Raw genomic sequence first — 12,067 nt, 5'->3', positions numbered from 1 at the left:
GCTGCCCCTTGGCCGCCTCTCCTCTTCCACCAATTGGGCCCATGAGGCCCAATAGCCTCCGGGGGGTTCCGGTAACCCCCCGGTACTCCGGTATATATCCGATAACCCCCGGAACCATTCGGTGTCCGAATATAGTCATCCAATATATCAATCTTCATGTATCGACCATTTCGAGACTCCTCGTCATGTCCGTGATCACATCCGGGACTCCGAACAACCTTCGGTACATCGAAACATATAAACTCATAATATAACTGTCATCGAAACGTTAAGCGTGCGAACCCTACGGGTTCGAGAACTATGTAGACATGACCGAGACACGTCTCCGGTAAATAACCAATAGCGGAACCTGGATGCTCATATTGGCTCCCACATATTCTACGAAGATCTTTATCGGTCAGACAGCATAACAACATACGTTGTTCCCTTTGTCATCGGTATGTTACTTGCCCGAGATTCGATCGTCGGTATCTCAATACCTAGTTCAATCTCGTTACCAGCAAGTCTCTTTACTCGTTCCGTAATACGTCATCCCGCAACTAACTCATTAGTTGCAATGCTTGCAAGGCTTAAGTGATGTGCATTACCGAGTGGGCCCAGAGATACCTCTCCGACAATCGGAGTGACAAATTCTAATCTCGAAATACGCCAACCCAACAAGTACCTTCGGAAACACCTGTAGAGCACCTTTATAATCACCCAGTTACGTTGTGACGGTTGGTAGCACACAAAGTGTTCCTCCGGTAAACGGGAGTTGCATAATCTCATAGTCATAGGAACATGTATAAGTCATGAAGAAAGCAATAGCAACATACTAAACAATCGTGTGCTAAGCTAACGGAATGGGTCAAGTCAATCTCATCATTCTCCTAATGATGTGATCCCGTTAATCAAATGACAACTCATGTCTATGGCTAGGAAACATAACCATCTTTGATCAACGAGCTAGTCAAGTAGAGGCATACTAGTGACACTATGTTTGTCTATGTATTCACACATGTATTATGTTTCCGGTTAATACAATTCTAGCATGAATAATAAACATTTATCATGATATAAGGAAATAAATAATAACTTTATTATTGCCTCTAGGGCATATTTCCTTCAGCGAGGACACCAAGTGCGAAGCACAAAAAGAAGGACTATCGAAGAAACTACAGCCTCTGGACGACCGGTCGGGACCGGACGTCCGACGCCTGAAACTCAACATGCCCGAGTCCCAGCTAAAACAAGCTACAACGAGCGGATGTCTGGCCAGGACCGGACGACCGGCCACACCCTCCAGCGAGCGGACGACCGACAAGACCCGGACGTCCGGCGACTCTGCACCCGAGCCAAAATTAACGGAAGTCCGAAGCCACCGGACGTCCGGCGCATCCTTCACAGAACGAATTTAGCGGAAGTCCGACGACTCCGGACGTCCGGTCCCCCATGAGCCACCGGACTACCGGTCCCCAGCGGACGTCCAGCACCTGTCTGCGCACAGTTTTTGGCCGAAGCCCATGTACCCTTTCACTTCGCCCCTCTTTTGCACTAAGACTATAAATAGACCTCCCCCTCCTCCTAGTTAGGGTTAGCAAAGGATTAACTCATGTTTGTGTGAGAGCTTTGCTCATCCACTTGGTTACCTTCTCCTCGGAGATCGCACCTCCACCGGAGAAGATCCTTCCAAGCGGATTCAAGACCCCCTCTTGGGTGGCCCCATCAAGACCTCCTCACGGAGAAGAACCGGTTACCTTTTGTATCGTCTGTTGTTGACTTTGGATTGTGTATCCCCCTTTGTGTTTCGAGGATCTAGCATATGTGTGACTATATCTTGTTGGTTTGAGAGTTCCTCTTGTGTTTTCCCTCGTTTTCCCCTCGTGTTCTTCATGTTCTTAGTTGGGATCCGCTCCTTTCATGAAAGATCGGCCGCATAGGGTTCCACCCTACATCATTGATCTTGGTCATCAGTGCCACAATTGAGGGGATGTCTCTCTCGAAGATGCAATCATTTCGGTGTTTCCAAATCATCCAGGGTATGAGCAAGGTCGCGGAGGCGAGGCCCTTGCACATGGGTTTGGGCGTGAGCTGCCTCGTGGAGCGCCACATGGACTTTATCGATGGCTCGCTGTCAGGCGGGTTGCAGGGTACCCTAAGCCAGCACAGTACCTCATACCATATCTGCCATGAGAATGGATAGGCGAGGAGGAGATCTTGGATGGTCTCTGGGGCCTGGTCGCATAGCGGGTAGCGCACAGGGTGCTGCAGGCCGTGGCGGGCGAGGCTGTCAGCGGTCCAGCACCGATCGAGGTGAGCGAGCCAATGGAAGAATCGGACACAAGGCAGTGCCAGCACTTCCAAGTGAGCTTCCAGGCATCACAGGTGGTGGATCCGTGGAATGTGGCTAGGTAGGAAGACTGGGCAGTGTAGGTGCCCTTCGAGCTCCACTTCCAGATGAGGCGATCCGGCTCGGTAGAAAGCATCGTGTGCTCGATGAGGTGCCATATCTGTAGGTATTCGCCGATCTCCTGTATGCCAATGGTGCCTTGGATGTCGTGCGCCCAACTGTTAGCCCGAAGGCCGTCCGCCACCGTCCGCAGTTTTTGGCGGCGCTTCGGGATGCAGGAGTATAGTCGTGACACGATCTCGCGGACCGAGCGTCCCGTGATCCAGCGGTCTCCCAGAATAAGGCATTCACACCATTGCCGATTTGCATAGTTGTCGAGGCGAAGAAGAAGGCTCGCTAGTCGTCGCAGAACTGTAATTCAAGGCCGCTCCAAGCTCTGGTGCTGTTAGTGCAAATTAGCCATAGCCAACGTGTGCGTAGCACGAGGGCGGTCCGCTCGAGGTCGTGGACGCCAAGTCCTCCAGGCGAGATCGCCCGGGCGACGCACCGCCAGCTAACGTGTCAATTGCCACCATTGGCTTCTGTGTGTCCTACCAGAGGAATCCCCTCTGGATTTTCTCAAGCGCCTTAATGATCCTCTTCGGAGGTGCTAGAACCAGCAGCTGATGGATAGGGATTTGATAACCCACAAGTATAGGGGATCGCAATAGTTTTCGAGGGTAGAGTATTCAACCCAAATTTATTGGTTCGACACAAGGGGTGCCAAAGAATATTCTCAAGTATTAGCAGCTGAGTTGTCAATTCAACCACACCTGGAAAACTTAATATCTGCAGCAAAGTATTTAGTAGCAAAGTAGTATGGAAGTAACGGTAACGGTGGCAAAAGTAGCAGCAGCAGTTTTGTAGTAATTGTAACAGTGGCAACAGAAAAGTAACTAAGCGAAGATCAATATGTGAAAAGCTCGTAGGCAATGGATCAGTGATGGATAATTATGTCGGATGCGATTCCTCATGCAACAGTTATAACATAGGGTGACACAGAACTAGCTCCAGTTCATCAATGTAATGTAGGCATGTATTCCGAATATAGTCATACGTGCTTATGGAAAAGAACTTGCATGACATCTTTTGTCCTACCCTCCCGTGGCAGCGGGGTCCTATTGGAAACTAAGGGATATTAAGCCTCCTTTTAATAGAGTACCAGACCAAAGCATTAACACTTAGTGAATACATGAACTCCTCAAACTACGGTCATCCCCGGGAGTGGTCCCGATTATTGTCACTTTGGGGTTGCCAGATCATAACACATAGTAGGTGACTAATGACTTGCAAGATAGGATCAAGAACTCACATATATTCATGAAAACATAATAGGTTCAGATCTGAATTCATGGCACTCGGGCCCTAGTGACAAGCATTAAGCATAGCAAAGTCATCGCAACATCAATCTCAGAACATAATGGATACTAGGGATCAAATCCTAACAAAACTAACTTGATTACATGATAAATCTCATCCAACCCATCACCGTCCAGCAAGCCTACGATGGGATTACTCATGCACGGTGGTGAGCATCATGAAATTGGTGATGGAGGATGGTTGATGATGACGACGGCGATGGATTCCCCTCTCTGGAGCCCCGAACAGACTCTAGATCAGCCCCCCCGAGAGAGATTAGGGCTTGGCGGCGGCTCTTTATCATAAAATGCAATGAATCCTTCTCTCTGGTTTTTTCTCCCCGAATGTGAATATATGGAGTTGGAGTTGATGTCGGTGGAGCCTCAAGGGGCTCACGAGGCAGGGGGCGCGCCCCGGGGGGTGGGCGCGCCCTCCACCCTCGTGGACAGTGTGTGGTCCCCCTGGTGTTGATTCTTTCGCCAGTATTTTTTTTATAAATTCCAAAAATATTCTCTGTGAAGTTTCTGGTCGTTCCGAGAACTTTTATTTCTGCACAAAAATAACACCATGGCAATTCTGCTGAAAACAACGTCAATCTAGGTTAGTAACATTCAAATCATGCAAGTTAGAGTCCAAAACAAGGGCAAAAGTGTTTGGAAAAGTAGATACGTTGGAGACGTATCAACTCCCCCAAGCTTAAACATTTGCTTGTCCTCAAGCAATTCAGTTAACAAGCTGAAAGTGATAAAGAACAACTTTTACAAACTCTGTTTGCTCTTGTTGTTGTAAATATGTAAGCCAACATTCAAGTTTTCAGCAAAGATTATGAACTAACCATATTCACAATAACACTTAGGTCTCATGTTTACTCATATCAATGGCATAATCAACTAGCGAGCAATAATAATAAATCTAGGATGACAACACTTTCTCAAAACAATCATAATATGATATAACAAGATGGTATCTTGCTAGCCCTTTCTGAGACCGCAAAACATAAATGCAGAGCACCTCTAAAGATCAGTGACGGACTAGACATTGTAATTCATGGTAAAAGAGATCCAGTCATACCCAATGTAAATTAATGGCAATGCATGCAAATGACGGCGATGCTCTCCAACTGGTGCTTTTTAATAAGAGGACGATGACTCAACATAAAAGTAAATAGATAGGCCCTTCGTAGAGGGAAGCAGGGATTTTTAGAGGTGCCAGAGCTCGAGTTTTGAAACAGAGATAAATAATATTTTGAGTGGCATACTTTCATTGTCAACATAACAACCAAGAGATCTCAATATCTTCCATGCTACACACATTATAGGCGGTTCCCAAGCAGAATGGTAAAGTTTATACTCCCCCACCACCAACAAGCATCAATCCATGGCTTGCCTGAAACAACGGGTGCCTCCAACTAACAACAATCCTGGGGGAGTTTTGTTTGCAATTATTTTGATTTGAGCATGGGACTGGGCATCCCGGTTACCGGCCATTTTCTCGTGAATGGTGAGCGGAGTCCACTCATCGTGAGAGTAACCCGCCCAGCATGGAAGATATAGACAACCCTAGTTGATACATGAGCTATTCGAGCATACAAAACAGACTTTCATTTGAAGGTTTAGAGTTTGGCACATACAAATTTACTTGGAACGGCAGGTAGATACCGCATATAGGAAGGTATGATGGACTCATATGGAGTAACTTTGGGGTTTATGGAAGTGGATGCACAAGCAGTATTCCCACTTAGTACAAGTGAAGGCTAGAAAGAGACTGGGAAGCGACCAACTAGAGAGCGACAACAGTCATGAACATATATTAAAATTAATCAACACTGAGTGCAAGCATGAGTAGGATACAATTCACCATGAACATAAATATCGTGGAGGCTATGTTGATTTGGTCTCAACTACATGCGTGAACATGTGCCAAGTCAAGCCACTCGAATCGTTCAAAGGATGATACCACCCTATCATACCACATCACAACCATTTTAATAGCATGTTGGCACGCAAGGTAAATCATTATAAACTCGTAGCAAATTAAGCATGGCATGAGCAACTATAATCTCTAATTGTCATTGCAAACATGTTTCATTCATAATATGCTGAATCAGGAACGATGAATTAATCATATTTACAAAAACAAGATAGGTCGAGTTCATACCAGCTTCTCTCATCTCAATCAGTCCATCATATATCATCATTATTGCATTTCACTTTCACGAACGAACGGTGTGGATAATAATAATAGTGCACGTGCATTGGACTAAGCTGGAATCTGCAAGCATTTAATACAAGGAAGAAGACAAGGTAATATGGGCTCTTGGTTAAATCAACAATAATGCAAATGAGAGCCACTCAACATTTTCATCATGGTCTTCTCCTCTCGACCCCCAAAGAAAAGAAAAGAAATAAAATATTTACATGCGAAAGCTCCCAACAAGCAAAAGGAGAACGAGAAATCTTTTTGGGTTTTCTTTTAATTACTACTACTACATGAATGAAAAGTAAACTAGCTAAAAGCTACACTAATTTTTTTCGTTTTTCTAACACACAAGAAGAAGGCTTAGAACAGAAAATAAACTAGCATGAATAGTACAATGAAAAAGTATGAGCACCGATAACTGGCATGAGTGTGTGAACATGAATGTAATATCGGTGAGAAATACGTACTCCGCCAAGCTTAGGTTTTTGGCCTAAGTTGGTCTATGGCCACTGCTGGCCTGGCGGATATCCAAAGTGGTAACTGGGGTCGTACTGAGATGCAGCGGCTACTGCCCGACGAGCTGCAGCTTGGAGGCAAGCTGCCTCCGTACTCCTCTCATACTCGTTCACTTCCTCCCTGGTTATAACATATCTCCTTTTTGCCTGAAAGTTAAAGAAAGTAGGAGCAGGGAGGGCAATATAGACAGCGCGCCGTCTGTCAAATATTAGTCGGTACTGGAGGAACTGTTCATTCCTCTCAACAAACTGATGGCGAACCATAGCATTATAATCTAGACAAGCAGGAGGCAACTCTATATCATTCTCATGTATGGGTACATCGAGATAATTAGCTACACGAGTTGCATAAATTCCACCAAACAAATCTCCACTTGTACCGTTATGATGCAACCTTCATGCAACAATAGCCCCCAAGTTGTATTGTTTATCACCTAATACCGCACTTTTGAGGACACAAAGATCTGGAACGCACATGTGACAAGCTTCATCTTTACCGTTAATGCATCTACCTATAAAGAGAGCAAAATAATGTATGGAAGGAAAATGAATGCTCCCTATGGTAGCTTGTGTGATTTCTCTAGATTCCCCCACAGTGATACTAGCAAGAAAGTCTTTATATTCAGATTTGCAAGGTTCACTAACATTGCCCTACTGCGGGAGTTTACAAGCAGTATTAAAATCTTCTAGGTCCATGGTGTATGATTTATCATAAAGATCAAATAAAACAATGTGAGAATTGCGCTAGGATGTAAATTTAAACCTTCTCACAAAGGAATCAGTTAGGTAGCGGTATTGCAGGCACATATCTGACACGAAGTCCTCAAGATCAGCATTACGCACATACACGTCAAATTCATCCTTGATACCTGCTTGGACCATAAACTCCTCTGACGGCCATTCACAAGGCCGCACTTGAGCTTCCCTCGGTGGCTCATTGTCTGGCTCACGTATCGCGAGCCTTGGTCCTTGCTTTCTTGAGGAACCACCTTGGTATAATTTCCTAAACATTTTTCTTCCTCTGAAAAATTTCTGAAATTTTTAGTGACTCAAAATAAAAGTGAACCAAACTCGGCAAGATTGACAACAACTACTCCCACAAGTGCCTAGAAGCTATATCATGCATTAAAACTACTTTGGACCATATAAATTTGACATGCAAGCTCAAGAACAGGGTCACCTTAGCAGCAAAAATTTGCAATAAATAAAGCACTAGAACAAAAACTAATTGGACCATTGGAAGAGTCACATACCAAAGAACAATCCCCCAAAACAGTTTTGTGAATGAATCTTTGAGCAAGGAGATAGAAAATGGCAGCAAGATGAGCTAGAACACGGGTTTGAGCTATGGGAGGATTTTTTCTGGAGGAAGACGAAGTGAGTGGGTGCTGGAATAAGTGGAGCGAGTCCACGTGGGGCCCACGAGGCAGGGGGCGCGCCCTGGACCCTCGTGGCCAGATGGTGAGTCCCCCTGATGTGTTCTCAGTGCCAGATATTCTTAAATATTCTAAAAAAATCATATTTCATTTTCAGGATGTTTGGAGAACTTTTATTTTTGGGGTATTTTTTATTGGTAGGATAATTCATAAAACAAACAGAAAATACTATTTTTGCTTTATTAATCTAAATAACAGAAAGTAAAAGGAGGGTACAGGGAGTTGTGCTTTCTAACTTCATCCATCTCATGCTCATCAAAAGGAATCCACTAACAAGGTTGATCAAGTCTTGTTAACAAACTCTTTCCGAATAACATGAAACCGGAGAATTTTCGAATAACACTAAGTTACCTCAACGGGGATATGCACGTCCCCAACAATAAGAATATCATATTTCTTCTTGACAGTAGGAAGAGGAAATTCAAAACCTCCAATAATAATCGTTGAAGTTTTTCCAATAGAATTGATACTGTGGACTTGAGGTTGTTTCCTCGGAAAGTGTACCGTATGCTCATTACCATTAATATGAAAAGTGACATTGCTTTTGTTGCAATCAATAACAGCCCCTGCAGTATTCAAAAAGGGTCTACCAAGGATAATCAACATACTATCGTCCTCGGGAATATCAGGAATAACAAAGTCCGTTAAAATAGTAACGTTTGCAACCACAACAGGCACATCCTCACAAATGCCGACAGGTATAGCAGTTGATTTATCGGCCATTTGCAAAGATATTTCAGTAGGTGTCAACTTATTCAAATCAAGTCTAGGATATAAAGAGAGGCATAACACTAACACCGGCTCCAAGATCACATAAAGCAGTTTTAACATAGTTTCTTTTAATGAAGCATGGTATAGTTGGTACTCCTGGATCTCCTAGTTTCTTATTCCACCTTTAAAAGTATAATTGGCAAGCATGGTGGAAATTTCAGCTTCCGGTATCTTTCTTTTATTTGTAACAATATCTTTCATATACTTAGCATAAGGATTCATTTTAAGCATATCAGTCAAACGCATACGCAAAAAGATAGGTCTAATCATTTCAGCAAAGCGTTCAAAATCCTCATCATCCTTTTTCTTGGATGGTTTGGGAGGAAAAGGCATGGGTTTCTGAACCCATGGTTCTCTTTCTTTACCGTGCTTCCTAGCAACGAAGTCTCTCTTATCATAACGTTGATTCTTTGATTGTGGGTTATCAAGATCAACAGCAGGTTCAATCTCTACATCATTGTTATTACTAGGTTGAGCATCAACATGAACATCATCATTAACATTATCACTAGGTTCATGTTCATCACTAGATTGTGTTTCAGCATCAGAAATAGAAATATCATTGGGATTCTTAGGTGTGTCAACAACAGGTTCAATAGAAGTATGCAAAGTCCTATCATTTTTTCGTTTTCTTCCTCTTAGAAGGACTAGGTGCATCAACATTAGTTCTCTGAGAATCTTGCTCAAATCTCTTAGGGTGGCCCTCAGGATACAAAGGTTCCCGAGTCATTTTACCCCCTCTAGTCACAACTCTAACCGCATTATCACTTTTATTATTATTTAATTCATTGAGAAAATCATTTTGAGCTTTAAGCACTTGTTCTACCTGAGTGGTAACCATAGAAGCATGTTTACTAATAAGTTTAAGGTCACCTTTAACTCTAGACATATAATCACTCAAGTGTTCAATCATATAAGCATTTCGTTTCAATTGTCTACCAACATAAGCATTGAAGTTTTCTTGTTTAACAATAAAATTATCAAACTCATCCAAGCATTGACTAGTAGACTTATTTCGAGGAATATCACCTTCATCAAACCTATAGAGAGAATTTACCTTTACTACCTGTGTCTGGTTTATCAAGACCATGTATTTCTTCAATAGGTGGTAAATTCTTAACATCTTCAGCTTTAATACCCTTTTCTTTCATAGATTTCTTTGCCTCTTGCATATCTTCAGGACTGAGAAATAGAATACCCCTTTTCTTCGGAGTTGGCTTTGGAGTTGGTTCAGGGAGTGTCCAATCATTATCATTACTCAATATATTATTCAATAGCAACTCAGCTTGCTCAGCAGTTCTTTCCCTGAAAACACAACCAGCACAACTATCCAGGTGGTCTCTGGAAGCATCAGTTAGTCCATTATAAAAGATATCGAGTATTTCATTTTTCTTGAGAGGATGGTCAGGCAAAGCATTAAGTAATCGGAGAAGCCTCCCCCAAGCTTGTGGGAAACTCTCTTCTTCAATTTGCACAAAATTATATATTTCCCTCAAAGGAGCTTGTTTCTTATGAGTGGGGAAATATTTAGCAGAGAAGTAATAAATCATATCCTGGGGACTACGCACACAACCAGGAGTAACAGAATTAAACCATGTTTTAGCATCACCCTTTAATGAGAATGGAAATAACTTAAGGATATAGCAGTAACGAATTTTTTCCTCATGAGTGAATAGGATGGCTATATCATTCAATTTAGTAAGATGTGCACAACAGTTTCAGATTCGTAGCCATAGAAAGGATCAGATTCAACCAAAGTAATTAACTCAGGATTGACAGAGAAATCATAATCCTTATCAGAAATACAGATAGGTGAAGTAGCAAAAGCGGGGTCATATTTCATTCTATTAAAGATTTTTTTTCAGCTTAGCTAACAGTTTCTTAAGATCATATCTACCTTTGCAAGAAAAAAGATCTCTAGCAGTTTCTTCATCCATAACATAACCCTCAGGTACATCAGGCAATTCATATCTAGGGGGAGAATCTTCATCATCACTTTCATCAATATTGTCAGTTTCAATAATTTCATTCTCTCTAACCCTAGCAAGTTGTTCATCAAGAAATTTACCTAATGGCACAGTATTATCAAGCATAGAAGTAGTTTCATCATAAATATCATGCAAAGCAGAAGTGGCATCATCAATAACATGCGACATATCAGAATCAATAGGAGGAGTAGGTGTCGCAAGTTTACTCATAACAGAAGGTGAATCAAGTGCAGAGCTAGATGGCAGATTTTTACCTCCCCTCGTAGTTGAGGGATAAATCTTGGTCTTTTCGTCTTTCAAGTTCCTGATAGTGATCAGCAGAAATAAATCCCAAGTGACTCAAAGAATAGAGCTATGCTCCCCGGCAACGGCGCCAGAAAATAGTCTGGATAACCCACAAGTATAGGGGATCGCAATAGTCTTCGAGGGTAGAGTATTCAACCCAACTTTATTGATTCGACACAAGGGGAGCCAAAGAATATTCTCAAGTATTAGCAGCTGAGTTGTCAATTCAACCGCACCTGGAAAACTTAATATCTGCAGCAAAGTATTTAGTAGCAAAGTAGTATGGAAGTAATGGTAACGGTGGCAAAAGTAGCAGTAGCAGTTTTGTAGTATTTGTAACAGTGGCAACAAAAAAGTAACTAATCGAAGATCAATATGTGAAAAGCTCATAGGCAATGGATCAGTGATGGATAATTATGTCGGATGCGATTCCTCATGCAACAGTTATAACATAGGGTGACACAGAACTAGCTCCAGTTCATCAATGTAATGTAGGCATGTATTCCGAATATAGTCATACGTGCTTATGGAAAAGAACTTGCATGACATCTTTTGTCCTACCCTCCCGTGGCAGCGGGGTCCTATTGGAAACTAAGGGATATTAAGGTCTCCTTTTAATAGAGTGCCGGACCAAAGCATTAACACTTAGTGAATACATCAACTCCTCAGACTACGGTCATCACCAGGAGTGGTCCCGATTATTGTCACTTCGGGGTTGCCGGATCATAACACATAGTAGGTGACTAATGACTTGCAAGATAGGCTCAAGAACTCACATATATTCATGAAAACATAATAGGTTCAGATCTGAATTCATGGCACTCGGGCCCTAGTGACAAGCATTAAGCATAGCAAAGTCATAGCAACATCGATCTCACAACATAATGGATACTAGGGATCAAACCCTAACAAAACTAACTCGATTACATGATAAATCTCATCCAACCCACCACCGTCCAACAAGCCTACGATGGGATTACTCACGCACGCCGGTGAGCATCATGAAATTGGTGATGGAGGATGGTTGATGATGACGACGGCGACGGATTCCCCTCTCCGGAGCCCCGAACAGACTCCAGACCAGCCCTCCTGAGAGAGATTAGGGCTTGGTGGCGGCTCCGTATCGTAAAACATGATGAATCCTTC

The sequence above is a fragment of the Triticum aestivum genome, chromosome 6D, assembly GCF_018294505.1.
Source record: "Triticum aestivum cultivar Chinese Spring chromosome 6D, IWGSC CS RefSeq v2.1, whole genome shotgun sequence".
In the NCBI taxonomy this organism is placed as follows: Eukaryota; Viridiplantae; Streptophyta; class Magnoliopsida; order Poales; family Poaceae; genus Triticum; species Triticum aestivum.
This window is presented reverse-complemented; position numbering follows the sequence as displayed.